Raw genomic sequence first — 16,323 nt, forward strand, 5'->3', positions numbered from 1 at the left:
TTACTATTGTTTGTACACCTAAAAGGATGGATGAGGAAGAGGAGGAGGAGGAGTATAGAACAGGCAGCACCCTCAAAGCTTCAGAAGTATGAGATGAACCCCAAAAACTTGGAAAGGTGGATCTCACACGTACCGACACAGACTATTCCGCAATTTAATTGAGCCCCAAAGGTTTTTATTGAATAACGGAATAGGGAATATGATCAAAAAAAGTGTATGTTTTTCACACGTACAGAAGCACACTAGGCCCCAATTACTATTGTTTGTACACCTAAAAGGATGGATGAGGAGGAGGAGGAGGAGGAGTATAGAACAGGCAGCACCCTCAAAGCTTCAGAAGTATGAGATGAACCCCAAAAACTTGGAAAGGTGGATCTCACACGTACCGACACAGACTATTCCGCAATTTAATTGAGCCCCAAAGGTTTTTATTGAATAGCGGAATAGGAAATATGATAAAAAAAAAGTGTATGTTTTTCACACGTACAGAAGCACACTAGGCCCCAATTACTATTGTTTGTACACCTAAAAGGATGGATGAGGAAGAGGAGGAGGAGGAGTATAGAACAGGCAGCACCCTCAAAGCTTCAGAAGTATGAGATGAACCCCAAAAACTTGGAAAGGTGGATCTCACACGTACCGACACAGACTATTCCGCAATTTAATTGAGCCCCAAAGGTTTTTATTGAATAGCGGAATAGGAAATATGATCAAAAAAAGTGTATGTTTTTCACACGTACAGAAGCACACTAGGCCCCAATTACTATTGTTTGTACACCTAAAAGGATGGATGAGGAGGAGGAGGAGGAGGAGTATAGAACAGGCAGCACCCTCAAAGCTTCAGAAGTATGAGATGAACCCCAAAAACTTGGAAAGGTGGATCTCACACGTACCGACACAGACTATTCCGCAATTTAATTGAGCCACAAAGGTTTTTATTGAATAGCTGAATAGGAAATATGATCAAAAAAAAGTGTATGTTTTTCACACGTACAGAAGCACACTAGGCCCCAATTACTATTGTTTGTACACCTAAAAGGATGGATGAGGAAGAGGAGGAGGAGGAGTATAGAACAGGCAGCACCCTCAAAGCTTCAGAAGTATGAGATGAACCCCAAAAACTTGGAAAGGTGGATCTCACACGTACCGACACAGACTATTCCGCAATTTAATTGAGCCCCAAAGGTTTTTATCGAATAACGGAATAGGAAATATGATCAAAAAAAGTGTATGTCTTTCACACGTACACAAGCACACTAGGCCCCAATTACTATTGTTTGTACACCTAAAAGGATGGATGAGGAGGAGGAGGAGGAGGAGTATAGAACAGGCAGCACCCTCAAAGCTTCAGAAGTATGAGATTGTGTTCACTGTACCCCACAAAGATTGTGTTCACTGTACCCCACAAAGATTGTGTTCATTGTACCCCACAAAGGTTTTGTTCACTGCACCCCACAAAGATTGTGTTCACTGTACCCCACAAAGGTTTTGTTCACTGCACCCCACAAAGATTGTGTTCACTGTACCCCACAAAGATTGTGTTCACTGCACCCCAAAAGGATTGTCTTCTCTGCACCCCACAAAGATTGTGTTCACTGTACCCCACAAAGGTTTTGTTCACTGCACCCCACAAAGATTGTGTTCACTGTACCCCACAAAGGTTTTGTTCACTGCACCCCACAAAGATTGTGTTCACTGTACCCCACAAAGATTGTGTTCACTGTACCCCACAAAGGTTTTGTTCACTGCACCCCACAAAGATTGTGTTCACTGTACCCCACAAATTTTGTGTTCACTGCACCCCACAAAGATTGTGTTCACTGCACCCCACAAAGATTGTGTTCACTGTACCCCACAAAGGTTTTGTTCACTGCACCCCACAAAGGTTTTGTTCACTGCACCCCACAAAGATTGTGTTCACTGTACCCCACAAAGATTGTGTTCACTGCACTCCAAAAGGATTGTCTTCACTGCACCCCACAAAGATTGTGTTCACTGTACCCCACAAAGGTTTTGTTCACTGCACCCCACAAAGATTGTGTTCACTGTACCCCCCAAAGATTTTGTTCACTGCACCCCGCAAGGATTGTCTTCACTGCACCCCACAAAGATTGTGTTCACTGTACCCCACAAAGATTGTGTTCACTGCACTCCAAAAGGATTGTCTTCACTGCACCCCACAAAGATTGTGTTCACTGCACCCCACAAAGATTGTGTTCACTGTACCCCCCAAAGATTTTGTTCACTGCACCCCACAAGGATTGTCTTCACTGCACCCCACAAGGATTGTCTTCACTGCACCCCAAAAAGATTGTGTTCACTGTACCCCACAAAGATTTTGTTCACTGCACCCCACAAAGATTGTGTTCACTGTACCCCACAAAGATTTTGTTCACTGCACTCCAAAAGGATTGTCTTCACTGCACCCCACAAAGATTGTGTTCACTGTACCCCACAAAGGTTTTGTTCACTGCACCCCACAAAGATTGTGTTCACTGTACCCCACAAAGGTTTTGTTCACTGCACCCCACAAAGATTGTGTTCACTGTACCCCACAAAGATTGTGTTCACTGTACCCCACAAAGGTTTTGTTCACTGCACCCCACAAAGATTGTGTTCACTGTACCCCACAAAGGTTGTGTTCACTGCACCCCACAAAGGTTTTGTTCACTGCACCCCACAAAGATTGTGTTCACTGCACCCCACAAAGATTGTGTTCACTGTACCTTACAAAGGTTTTGTTCACTGCACCCCACAAAGATTGTGTTCACTGTACCCCACAAAGATTGTGTTCACTGCACTCCAAAAGGATTGTCTTCACTGCACCCCACAAAGATTGTGTTCACTGTACCCCACAAAGGTTTTGTTCACTGCACCCCACAAAGATTGTGTTCACTGTACCCCACAAAGGTTTTGTTCACTGCACCCCACAAAGATTGTGTTCACTGTACCCCACAAAGGTTTTGTTCACTGCACCCCACAAAGATTGTGTTCACTGTACCCCCCAAAGATTTTGTTCACTGCACCCCACAAGGATTGTCTTCACTGCACCCCACAAGGATTGTCTTCACTGCACCCCACAAAGATTGTGTTCACTGTACCCCACAAAGATTTTGTTCACTGCACCCCACAAAGATTGTGTTCACTGTACCGCACAAAGATTTTGTTCACTGCACTCCAAAAGGATTGTCTTCACTGCACCCCACAAAGATTGTGTTCACTGTACCCCACAAAGGTTTTGTTCACTGCACCCCACAAAGATTGTGTTCACTGTACCCCACAAAGATTGTGTTCACTGTACCCCACAAAGGTTGTGTTCACTGCACCCCACAAAGGTTTTGTTCACTGCACCCCACAAAGATTGTGTTCACTGCACCCCACAAAGATTGTGTTCACTGTACCCCACAAAGGTTTTTTTCACTGCACCCCACAAAGATTGTGTTCACTGTACCCCACAAAGATTGTGTTCACTGCACTCCAAAAGGATTGTCTTCACTGCACCCCACAAAGATTGTGTTCACTGTACCCCACAAAGGTTTTGTTCACTGCACCCCACAAAGATTGTGTTCACTGTACCCCACAAAGGTTTTGTTCACTGCACCCCACAAAGATTGTGTTCACTGTACCCCCCAAAGATTTTGTTCACTGCACCCCACAAGGATTGTCTTCACTGCACCCCACAAGGATTGTCTTCACTGCACCCCACAAAGATTGTGTTCACTGCACCCCACAAAGGTTTTGTTCACTGCACCCCACAAAGATTGTGTTCACTGTACCCCCCCAAAGATTTTGTTCACTGCACCCCACAAGGATTGTCTTCTCTGCACCCCACAAAGATTGTGTTCACTGTACCCCCCAAAGATTTTGTTCACTGCACCCCACAAGGATTGTCTTCACTGCACCCCACAAGGATTGTCTTCACTGCACCCCACAAAGATTGTGTTCACTGTACCCCCACAAAGGTTTTGTTCACTGCACCCCACAAAGATTTTGTTCACTGCACTCCAAAAGGATTGTGTTCACTGCACCCCAAAAAGATTGTGTTCACTGCAGCCCACACACAGAAAAATGGATGTGGATCACTGACACCTGCCTATCTCCTATCCCACACCACACAGCAATATCGATTGTAGTTTGTAGAACACACTTTCCCTAAAATTCAGCAGACTCTGTCCCTAACAGGATTGAGAAGAGATCGTAGATCAGGAGAACTAAGTGCAGACCCCACCCCACACAGCAATATCGATTGTAGTTTGTAGAACACACTGACCCTATAATTCAGCAGACTCTATCCCTAAAATGCCTACAACTCGCCCTGCCTAAACACTCCGACCTGTCCCTCAATTCTATCCGGACACAAATGGTTTTTTCCTGCCTATCTTTCCCTAATCAGCAGCCAGCACGTTGATGTGTGCTCTGTCCCTGATCTAAGCAGCATAATGACGCCGCTGCGGCTGCCTCGAACTTATAAAGACTTGGTCACATGCTTCAGACGGCCAATCACAGCTACTGAGACATTTGCAGGCATGGCTGGGATGGCTTAAGGCACACCAGTTAAACGATTGTTGATTGGCTGTTGAAAGCCCGCCATGAAAAGAGCGCCAAAGCATGCAAAACCCGGAAATAAAACGACCGAACACGGATTTTTACCCGAATATACAGTAAAGTGTCCGTGTTCGTGTTCGGGTAACAAAGATCCAATTATTCGGTACGAACACGAATAATACAGTCCGTGTTCGCTCAACACTACTGGAGGGTTGTCCTTCCTGATCTTTCCCTGATGCCACAAATTCTGGGGTTGGGGTTTTACAAGCACTGGAGCATGAGGGGCTTCATCTCCTCATGCTCCTGGGCTACCTGTTGCCTCATAGGGATGATGTTTGGATAAATTAGACTCTGAGCCCTCAGGAAGTCCTCCTCTTTCTCCTGCTGCTGTACCTCAATTGCCTGTTCTAATTTCCCTCTTAGTGTGTGCTGCAGTAGGAACAATACAGGAATGGTGTCAAGGCGCATGCATTGTCATGGCTCACCATTCTGGTTGCCTCCTCAAATTGTTAAATTATGGTTATTGTGTCCTGAATGAGAATTCACTGACGCAGGAAAAAGAAAACTCAGCCCCCTTTCTGTTTGGTATTTATCAAGCACTGACAATTTATGCAGCAATATATATATATATATATATATATATATATATATATATATATATATATATATATATACAGTATATTGTACAATAATTTTAGTCCTTGACCTCAAGGAGCTTACAGTCCAAGGTGACTAACTCAAATTCATACATATGCCTACTAGGGTCAATTTAGACTCACCAGCATGTCTTTGCTGTGTGGGAGGAAATCCAAGCACAAGAAGAACTTGCAAACTTCAGGCAAGTAGTATAAACATGATTGCTCCACACCAAAGATGTGATACAATTCTCTCAGGTGAGTATAGTTTTGGATCCTTTTCTGCTTACCAGAAGTATTGCCAGGTAAATCTGTATTTTTCTCTGCCTACCAGAGAGCAGGGTCTGCTAGTGAGGTCTGTTCAATGTGCTCAGGTGCAACTCAGTTTGTCTGAAGTGTTCACACTGGTCCAATAGGGAGGCATATTGGACAGTGGGAGGAAACCTGACAGATGGGTGCACAGGCATTTAATACAGCCCTGGTGATTGGCAGAGGAAAGTGCCTTGGTGCATGCTGGGATACTATATAAGTATCAGGAGCACATGCGCTCGGGGTCTTTTAGCTGGAGATCGGAGTCCTGAAGGGAAGGGGTAGCGGCCTCCTCCTCTTTTGAAGTTGCCATGTGGCCTCAGGTAGTCAACCTGAGGGCCTAAAGAGCTAGAGAGGAACTGAACCCAGAGGTCCTGTGGAGCTGACTGAAGGGAGACACTGGAAGGATCTGATTCTGCATACGGTGAGTACAGATCTGTGTCAAGGGCACTGACCTGAGGGTGGCCATTCCTGCAGCTAGAAGAGTCAGTGGACAAGTGTCACTAAAGGGGATGCTAGAGAATGTCCTGAAGCTAATGTAGTTCACCAAGACTGTTGCTGGAGACTTAACCCTTTCTATACACGTGGCAGTATGGTTAAAGCAGCATGACTGTTTCCACAAGTAACCTTATCAACTGTAAATAGTCCCAGTTGGAGTATTCCTCTATTCCCTTCTCCCATCCAAGTTCCACAATAAATACGAAAACCAAAACCTCTGGACTGTTTATTGAGCAATGAGCCTTTGGGAGTAAGGTTGAATGTGTGAACTGCACCCTAAGTGACTGTCTGCAGGTAATCAGAGGAGGCCCAACAAGTCATCACACAGCAAGCCCTACGGGGATAGTGCTACATTGTGCTAAAAAAATAATAGACAAAAACCATATCCTGGTTGTCCACAATAAAGTGCAATATGTGCAAAAATACAAGTAAAAAATTATAAAGCAGGCTCTTTACTCAAAAACTGTGATAATAAAAACACCCTCTTCCAGGTAAATTACTCACCTCTAAAAATGCAACCTAAAATCTCAAATAAATGTTCACTCCTTTGAGAGGTGTGTCATACACTATCCAATTCACTTCAGATTCTATTGGATCACTCTACTGTCTTTGTCAGCCTAGGTGAAGCCACTCTCTTAGTGACGTTTCCCTCACATGGTGTCCACCTTGATTTGCAGTCTGTGTTTGCGGCTGGAGCCAACGGCTTTACATGTTAGTACGTATAGCTCCTTAGTGTTGGGCATGACACACAAAAATGTAAGTGCACATACTATGGTTTTTTAATAATAAACGATTGATTGTTTTACGCTATGAGAAGCCTTCCTTTCTATTTTTACATGTTGGTACATGGTATGGCAAGCCTATTAATGAAGAGATTGGAATCATTAACCAATCATTGGCTGACCAAGATTGTAGAGTGAGTCAATAGAATCTGAAGTGTATGATAATTCTGAAAGGAGTGAGCTTTCATTTGAGATTTTAAGTAGTATTTTGAGAGGTGAGTCATTTACCTGAAAGAGGTGAAGGACACTGGATGTTTTTATTATCACACTCCTTGAGTAAAGAAACTTTCTTTATCTTTTTTTACTTGTATTTTTGCACAACATGTAAAAATTAAGCAACAATAATTGTGGACACATCATTTGTGGACTGAGTTGGATAACTATTTTTTAAATTCCAGGAAGGGGGCAGCCTCTACAAGCTGAAATGGTTGTAACTGTAAAGCCAGCAAATTTGCTAAACTATTATTGAGACATAGGGCATTGGGGTAGCTGAGGTGTACTTTTTCTTACGTTCCAGCAGCCAGAACACAGAAAGCTGCCTACTCACTGGTAAAGCTGGAAATGGTAGGGTGGGGTTAGCAAAATGAAAGCACGGTTGCACGTTACCCTTGCCCTACTCTGCATGGCCCCATTCTGGCCTTGTTCTCCACTGTACGTGCCAAAAGGTCTGACACTTCTAGAAATACTGACTATCTTATTGCTTAAGGCTGCTAATATGAATCCTTGTATAGTGGTTGGAGAAGTGGAAAGAGAGAAGTTGGAAGAAGAAGGAGGAATACAGTGCTTTCTCTGTTGACCATTAGCATGCAGGTGCTACTCCCACCAAGCTGCATGGTGCATGTTCATATGATTCTTCATAGACGTGGTACCCAATTTATCAAGTTAATTGCTTGGGACACTAATGATGCTGCAAATGATGAATGAAGTTTACAGCACAACTCAGTGGGATGGGGAAATAACTGTGACTAGCATTCATGGAGCTCTGCCATCTGGCAGAATTAGGGAGGTTTCTCAATCCATTCCTCTGTGAGTTGTCCCTGGATGTCATCCTGCCTCGCTGATGTTGTACTATTCCATCACTTTACTGCTCTGCTATAGCTGGCACCCAAGCACGGTAAGAAACCTCATCATTAAGGACTCTCATCACTGGAGACAACTTGGCAGTAAGTGGCAGCTGCAGGAACATTGGTGCCAATTGGTTCTCCTTGCTTGTTGCTCCTTTGCTCTGTGCTCCAATTGCTCTTCTCCCCAACCTCAGGTGAAATTACAGTGCTATGCATCTGCCTGCAGCAAGTGACTGATGCTGTGTTAAAATAATTTAGCAGACTAGTCCACTCCAGTTTGCAGGACAACAGCAGGAGTAGTTATGTGGGAGGAAGAATAGGACATTTTTGCAGCTAAAGACAATTTCATGCTACTCGGGACCTGGGGACAGAAGAGAATGATGAAGGCTTGGTTAGCCAACCCACCACCTATATGTGCTCTGGCTTTGTAGTACTCACCAGCCTGAAAAAAAGGCACACATGCGCTGTATTTTGATGCTGTATCTTGACCAGCGCTTTGGCTGGTGAATACAGATGCTGCTCATCCATGATACCTGCAAGGGAACAACCTTTGCCTTTCCCTTTAGGCCTCCCACACATGATGTTATTGTGAGGATTATTTATTACTTTTATTAACCACTCACCGCATACTGACGTATATTTACGTCGGCAGACTTTGCGGGGATATACCGGGATGATGCCTCTAGCTAGAGGCACCATCCCGGTACCGTGGTTTTGAGCCAACGGTCGGCTTTCCGTCGGTAACGACCGATGCGGCTCGGGAGCCGCTCAATCGTTACCCGGGTGAGCAGGAGGGGACATCCCCCCCTCCCGTGCCTTCCGTGACTTTGCTCGGGGCTCCCGTCCCACCGAGAGCTCTGAGCACCCAGCCGGCACATCCGCCGGCTGGATGGAGTCCCGATCAAAGCCGGAAACGATGACGTAACACGGAGGCGGCGTCCATGACGTTACTTCCGGGTTACTGTGCTGCAAAAGGCGGCAAATTTTAAAAACGGCTGTATGCAAAAACACAGTTTTCGGCGTTTTGCATACATGGAAGTGTAGTGGAAGGGTCTAGGGTCTTTTAGACCCTCGATCCCTCCATAAAGAGTACCTGTCACTGCATATTGGTGTCACAAGGGATGTTTACATTGCTTGTGACAGCAATAAAAGTGATCAGATTTTTTTTTTTTAAAAAACCTGTAATAAAGTTAAAAAAAAAAAATAAAATAAATAGGAAAAAAAAAATAAACATTTTAGCCGCCCCGGTCACCGTTAGCTCGCACAAAAAAAAAAACGTATACAGAAGTCGAGCCGCGAATGAAATCGCTGTTCAAACCACACATGTGAGGTATCGCCGCGATCACCAGAGCGTGGGCAATAATTAAAAAAAAAGATCTACACTCTAACTCTAAACTGGTAACTGTTAAATAAATTTAAAGCATCGCCTATTGAGATCTCTATTGACCGTAGTTTGTCGCCATCCCACGGGGGGCGCAATTTTAAACCGTAACATGTTGGGTATCTATTTACTCGGCGTGACATCATCTTTCACAATATACAAATATACAAAAAAAATGGGCTAACTTTACTGTTCAGTATTTTTTAAATGCAGTGAAATGTGATTTTTCTAAATTTTTCCCAAAAAATGGCGTTTTTTCACTGCGCAAATACCGCGTGACAAAAATATATATAACGTTTGGGGGTTCTAAGTAGTTTTCTAGGAAAAAATACTGGTTTTAACTTGTAAACAAAAAGTGTCCGAAATAGGGCTGGGGCTTAAGTGGTTAACAGCTATGGCAAGAGATGTATGGGAGATCTGATAATTTGGTCCAAAAAACATAGTGGTGCTTTAGAGGACTAAACTGCACTGTGCTTTGCTGAAAATAAAAGACATCTTGTTAATGTTGACTCTGAGAAAAATGAATCAATAAAAAAAGACCCCAACAAATTTAAAAACAAAAGGAAAATAATTCTCCTTTAAATAAAAAAAAAATTACATGAACACATCAGTCACTAAACTTTAACACACTGATAAAGAGCTGGAAAATTATCCTTTTATAGTGTGTGGGGTGGAATTTGGCCGATATACAGTGTTACTTCTAGTGGCTAATCAACAAATCTCTATATTAAATATAGAAGTATAATACAATTCTCCCTCTTGTGGCATAGTAAAAAAATCTATTAATACGAGATTTAATATTGCAGTGAGATACAGTGCTCCCTCTTGTGGCTATTTAACTAATCTCTATATGTATAACAAATCTCTCTATCTTTAATAAAGTAACAAGTAAAAAAGCAGAGGTTCAAGCTTGCAAAAATGTAGAAGCCAACAGTTGCCCTGAAGTTGAATTGTCATTTTTTTGCATTTGTTTTGTTTTAACAGGTGCATGTAATTAATGAACTGTTTTACTGTTGGTGTTCCTACTGGGGACAGCAGTGTAGGGAATGGTTAGAATTTCTGAAAATGTTTTTGTTGTCTGTGCTATCCTGTCCCAGTGATGACCATTTTCTCCATATCTGCTGTCACAAGGCCAGGAAAGAAGGGTCACAGACAGGGAAAACACTGTAAGCCTTAAAATACTTAAATAGGTATAACCCACATTTTTTTCCATGTTACGAAGGTGATATAAAGCCCTGTAAAGTTTCCAGCACAGCAGAAAAACCTCAGGTTTATAACAATGAAGAACCTCTGGGGTTCTGTACCAAAATAACAGAATCTTGTATGCTGTCTCTCTCTGCTCCATGTACCTTGGGGCTCTAGAAACATAGTCCCATATTTTTTTGCCAGTATGGAAGAGTAATGGACCGTTGGGTAATTTGGGACTTTTTTTGCATATAAGGATGATAAGAGTTATTAAGCGGAGTAGCGTCATGAAGGAATTTGAAAATCGATGATATGAGATGAGCTGGATTAGGGCCATAGACATATAAAAGTTCAAATGAAGTGGGTTTATCTAGGGTTGGGGCCAGAGATTTGGAAGAGAAGTAGTGTTTAAACTGAAGATAGGTGTAAAAAAGTTGCTTAGGGATCTGGTATTTGCTTTGAATCTCTGCAAAGGAATAATGTCTACGGCTAAATGGATTTAATCAAGCCAACAGCATTGTTTCTGGGATGTGCCTAATGTGAATTGCATCAGAGCAGAAATTGTTCCTGCTGGTTACCCAAATAAAGAAAGAATAACATTTTGCATCTTGGTGGGCAGTGTCCCTGTGAGATGGTGAAGCCGATTGCTTCAATGGAGATGAGTCAAGCACCTGAGATGTGGCTGTGGAATGTGGAGTCTAGTCTCACCTGGATTAGGATGTGGAAAGTTTTTTCTTTTCTTTTGCCCCGGGTGCTGAGGGAAACACCTTTGATTTAAATATTCATAGTCAATGATGGAATATGTACAGGAAATGAGCCTCAGACTGCTCAAGGTAGTTTTGATTTGACGTGCATTAAAAAAAATAAATAAATAAAATCACAACTTTGGTTAACTCTTTTTTTGCACAACAGAATTATGCTGAAGCGCACTATACCTATAATATATGTATACACTTGTTCTACCCTGCTGTATTCCTGGAAAGGATTATTTAATTTATTATTATTACACACTTTTTAGGCTCCTATTATACCTTATTCTAGCTTATAGTTTACAAATGAAATAATTTCCTCACCATCCCACATGTTCAGTGCAAGAACATACCAAACTATCGACTGCAAGTGAAAAAGGAACCCCAGGAGGCATTATCAGGATCAGTAAACATGTCATACAAATTGACCATGTGTGTCATGAATGGCACTGTTCACAGAAGGTTATTGCTGAGTAAATAATTATTATAAATGCTATTCCTAGGTTTGCCTAAGGCCACCTAGATGTTCTACGCTACTAAGGCCACCTAGATGGTCTACACTACTACTGCTGAAGTGTTTCATAGCCTGATGAGTCAAAAGAAAAACAATTTTTTGTTATTTTCGGAGAAACAATACATATCATCCTAACACCAAAACATTATTCCAACTGTGAAGCATGGTGTAGACAGATTTCTTTCCAGGAGGCCTTGATCCAGTGAGGGACTAATGAATTCCAAGTCTTATAATAAAAATTCTACAGCAGAATTTTACTCAGCTTAAAGTGATACTAAAGTCTTGTTTTTTTTTTCCTTTAAAAATAACAAACATGTTATACTTACATGCTCTGTGGAATCGTTTTGCACAGAGTGGCCCAGATCCTCCTCTTCTCAGGTCCCTTGTTGGCACTCCTGGCCCCTCCCTCCTGTTGAGTGTCCCCACAGCAAGCAGCTTGCTATAGGGGCACCGTAGCTGAGCCACAGCTCTGTGTGTCCATTCAGATACGGAGTAGTGGTTCTCCCCTGCCCCCTCTCACCCCTCTTTGGCTAACTTACTTTGATTTACAGGAGTGGGAGCTAATGGCGCCGCTGCTGTGTCTCAGCCAATCAGGAGGGAGAGTCCCAGAAAGCTGAGTTTCTTGTGCAACATTGCTGGATTGAGATGGGCTCAGGTAACTATTAGGGGGGTTGAGGGGGGCTGCTGCACACAGAAGTTGTTTTTTTATCTTAACCACTTCTGGATGGGAAGATTTTCCCCCTTAATGACCAGGCCCTATTTTGATCACCTGTGCGATTTTTATTTTTTGCGCTATAAACAAAAAATAGTGACAATTCTGAAAAAAAAAAAATATATTTTTATATTTATATTTTCTGCTATATACCATTCTCCAAAAAAATAAATAAATAAATTCAATTTTTTTTTTAACATTTTAGGCCAATTTGTTTTCTGCTACATATTTTTGGTAAAAAAAATTGCAATAAGCGTATTTTGATTGGTTTGCGTAAATGTTATCGCGTCTACTAACTACGGGAAAGATTTGTCATTTTTATTGTTTTTTTTTTTTTTTTACTAGTATTGGCCGTGATCTGCGATTTTTAGCGGGACTGTGACATTGCAGTGGACAGATCGGACCCTTAACTGACATTTTTGACACTTTTGGGGGTACCAGTGACTTCACTACAGTAATCAGTGCTAAAAATATGCACTGTTACTGCAGGGAAGGGGTTAACAGTGTGGGTTATCAAGGTGTTAAATGTGAGCCTAGGGGAGTGATTCTAACTGTGGGAGGGGGGGGGTGGCTTCTGAAATGATAATAGAGACCTGTGTTCCTATTTAGAAGGATCACAGGAGCTCTGTAATCATTCCAGGGAGAAGAACCGTCGGCTGTGTTTACAACAGCTGACCATTCTTCTCTCTCAGCGGGAAATGATCACGGGTTTCAGGCGGCAATCAGAGCCGCCTGACCCATGCATCGCCTAGGCGCGCTCGCCCCCTAGCTGCCTGCTCGTTACCGACGTAGACCTACGTTGATTTGCGCAGCAGAGCCACATTGCTCTAAAAAGGCGGCGGACGGTCGGCAACCAGTTAATGCATAGAATGCATTAAGATAAAACACCTTCTCCCTTTAGAATCACTGTAAACAAATTAAATTTAAAAGCAGTTGAGTGTATGACAGTTTTTGTTGAAACAAAAGCATTTAAAGCTTTTAAAGCATATTTAAGGCAGAGTTGTTTATAAAGGGTGGAATAAAAAAAAAAAAAATAAACAGGAACAAAAGTGTAGCCACATATAATTATTTTTTAGTGTACACTTTCAAGTGGGATGCCTAGGTCAAATACTTTCTTTTAAAGCTTCCACATACAGTATGTCCTCAGCCACAAACATAAATGAACTTACAATTTTGAAAATCAAACTTGAAATCATCCCTGGCTGTTATTTATAGTTATTGCTAAAGATAAACTGTTTATTTAACCTAATTCTTACCTTTTTTTTTCCATATCAGTTGACCTAGATTGTAACTTTCATTTTAATAACCAAAAAGCACAATGCACGATGTCTACTAGATTTGCAGAAGAAAAAGTATTTGAGTGCCATCTTGTGGCAAAACATATATTACAGTGTAATTATTTTCAGGATACAGGTGTTAATGCATATTGAATTTATCATAACCAGTATCTAAGCAGCATTACACTCAGGGACATCATTTATTACTGCTTGGTTTTCCTATTATTGTTTTTCATAATACAGCCTGGTATGCAGACAATTAGAGAGGAAACATTAGAGGAAATTAATTAAACTAAATTAGAGGAAACATAACATAAAACTAAAGGGCAGCTAATATCTTTCCACTGGTATTGTTTGAATAACCAGTGGAAACCTAAGGGAAAAGCTGTAGATTACAGCAGCAATCCAGAGAAATGCATAGATGAAATCTATACCACTGAATACAATGTTGACCTTTCTTTGTTGAACCTCTCTGGCTTGTTTTTTTACTAATTTGTAGAAAAACTATAGCTGTGGATATACTGTAGGCCAACAGTCATAATTAGAGGAGAGCTCTAGGCCAGGCCTTGGTGTGTAAAAAAAAAAAAAAAAGGCAACCTAGGCCACGGAGATTTTAAAGGGCAACAGCCTGTACTGTGTTTTACCATCTTTCGTTGTCTTGATTGTAAGTCTTCAGCAGAATATATTAGCACAACAAGATTTCAGAAGTGTAGAGTAAACATATGCTTATTAGTTGAGGTGTATGAACCCAATTGACTGTAAATCCTTATAATCATAGAGCACAGCACTACCAGAGTGTCCCAGGAGACACATTATTCAAATCTGGCCTTGCTAGTGATGAGATATGATTGATCCAACTGGTGGCAGGGGGATACTAAAACCCTGGCTTCTACATTCTTTAAGCTTGTCATTGATATTCTTCTCATGTATAAAATTACACACCATAATAAACATTTTTAAATTGGTAGCTGAAGAGGGGTTTAAATATAATCTACCTCCACATAGGCAATCATATGTTACCTAAGCTTACCTTTTTATTTAAACATTATTTTCTTGATGTCCAAGCCACTTATATGAAACAGACAGCATCTAACATAAATAGCGATTTCAATATTTGCAATAATTTAACAATTTAGCAAAATCTATATATATATATATATATATTTTTTTTTTATTATGTTTAGTGTAAAAAACAAAACTTCTGTATTTTGATTTATTTTTATTCAAGCAAATATGACATTTTATTTATAGCATTAAGTTCACATATATGTGGGTCGGGAACACATGCATAATTATGTACATTCCCAACACGCAGGCAAACGTGCGTTCCCTACTCTTCAGCATATGCATGATAGCACCCCTACACATTGGCAAAATGTCACAGTTTTGCCACAGTGGTGCCACAGCCCTACGTGGTTCAGTGTGACACATTTCTAAAAAAGGATTGAGACTTCTTTCCCCTGGTTCTCACAGATACAGCAGCCAATGAATGAATACCATGACATGGACGCACAACAAAAGGGTAATATAAATCTATGCTAAACTGATGAATCATTCCAATTTTACGAAGAATATTATTTGACATCCATCTTACAAAGGGTTTATAAGCTTGAATGGTTTTTACAAAACCCTTAAAGTAACACTAAACAATATCCTTATTCTCCTGAAAAATTCATACACATCCATTACTTAAATGTCCTGTATTGTATTTTTCATTCATCTTCTTCAGTTTTTTTTTTTTTTTTTTTTCTGTCTCCTTGTAATGATCCCTGTGAGATACTGGTTCTCCATTCTTACCCTTGAATTTCGATTTGCTGGGACTGAGCAGGGCACTTTAGTTGTGCTCATGTGCACTGCTCTATGCACATTACAAATCTCAAAGTCCTTATTTCCAAGTCCATTTCAGGAGCAAGCAAGAGAGGTTAGCTACATACAGTGGGACCATGGAGAACGAATATAGCCACCCTCTAGCAGGAGGTTTGACCACAGCAGCAAAAAGCAAATTCATTTGGAGATCTGGAAGAGGCTGAGGGCAATAGAAGGGACTTTCTGCATTAAGAACACATACTCAAATAGCTTTTTAGTAAAACTAGATTTTAGTGTCAAATTAAGTACAAAAAATCATTAGCCCAAAAAGAAACAATCTTACCTGAATCTGAAAGTTTGTTTATTTAAATGTTGAATTATTTATTATGTTATCTTAGGATAAATATATATAACAAGCAATACCAAACTGGGATAATCCATAGTAGCAAAAAATCCAACTATTATTTAGCACAAGGTATACAAATATTTTATCAATTGCTGAAAAACATATCTTAGATTTTATATTTGTACTCTGTAAAATTTATTTGAATATTATTATTGTTATTTACTAGAGTTGGGCCGAACACTCCCCTGTTCGGTTTGCACCAGAGCTCCCGAATATGGAAAAAGTTTGGCCCGAACCAAGAACCCTATTAAAGTGTATGAGACCCGAACTTGAAAAATCAAAAGTCCCCATTTTGAAGGCTTCTATGCAAATTATTGGCCATAAAAAGCTATGGGGGGGCCAAGGTACTACCATGGGGGACATGTATCAATGCAAATTTTTTTTTCTTAAAAGATTGATTTTAAAATGAAACAATAAAAATGAAAAATTCCTTCAAATATAGTGCTGCCTGTATAGTGGC

Source organism: Pelophylax lessonae (genome assembly GCF_965119305.1).
Source record: "Pelophylax lessonae genome assembly, chromosome: 1".
Taxonomy (NCBI): domain Eukaryota; kingdom Metazoa; phylum Chordata; class Amphibia; order Anura; family Ranidae; genus Pelophylax; species Pelophylax lessonae.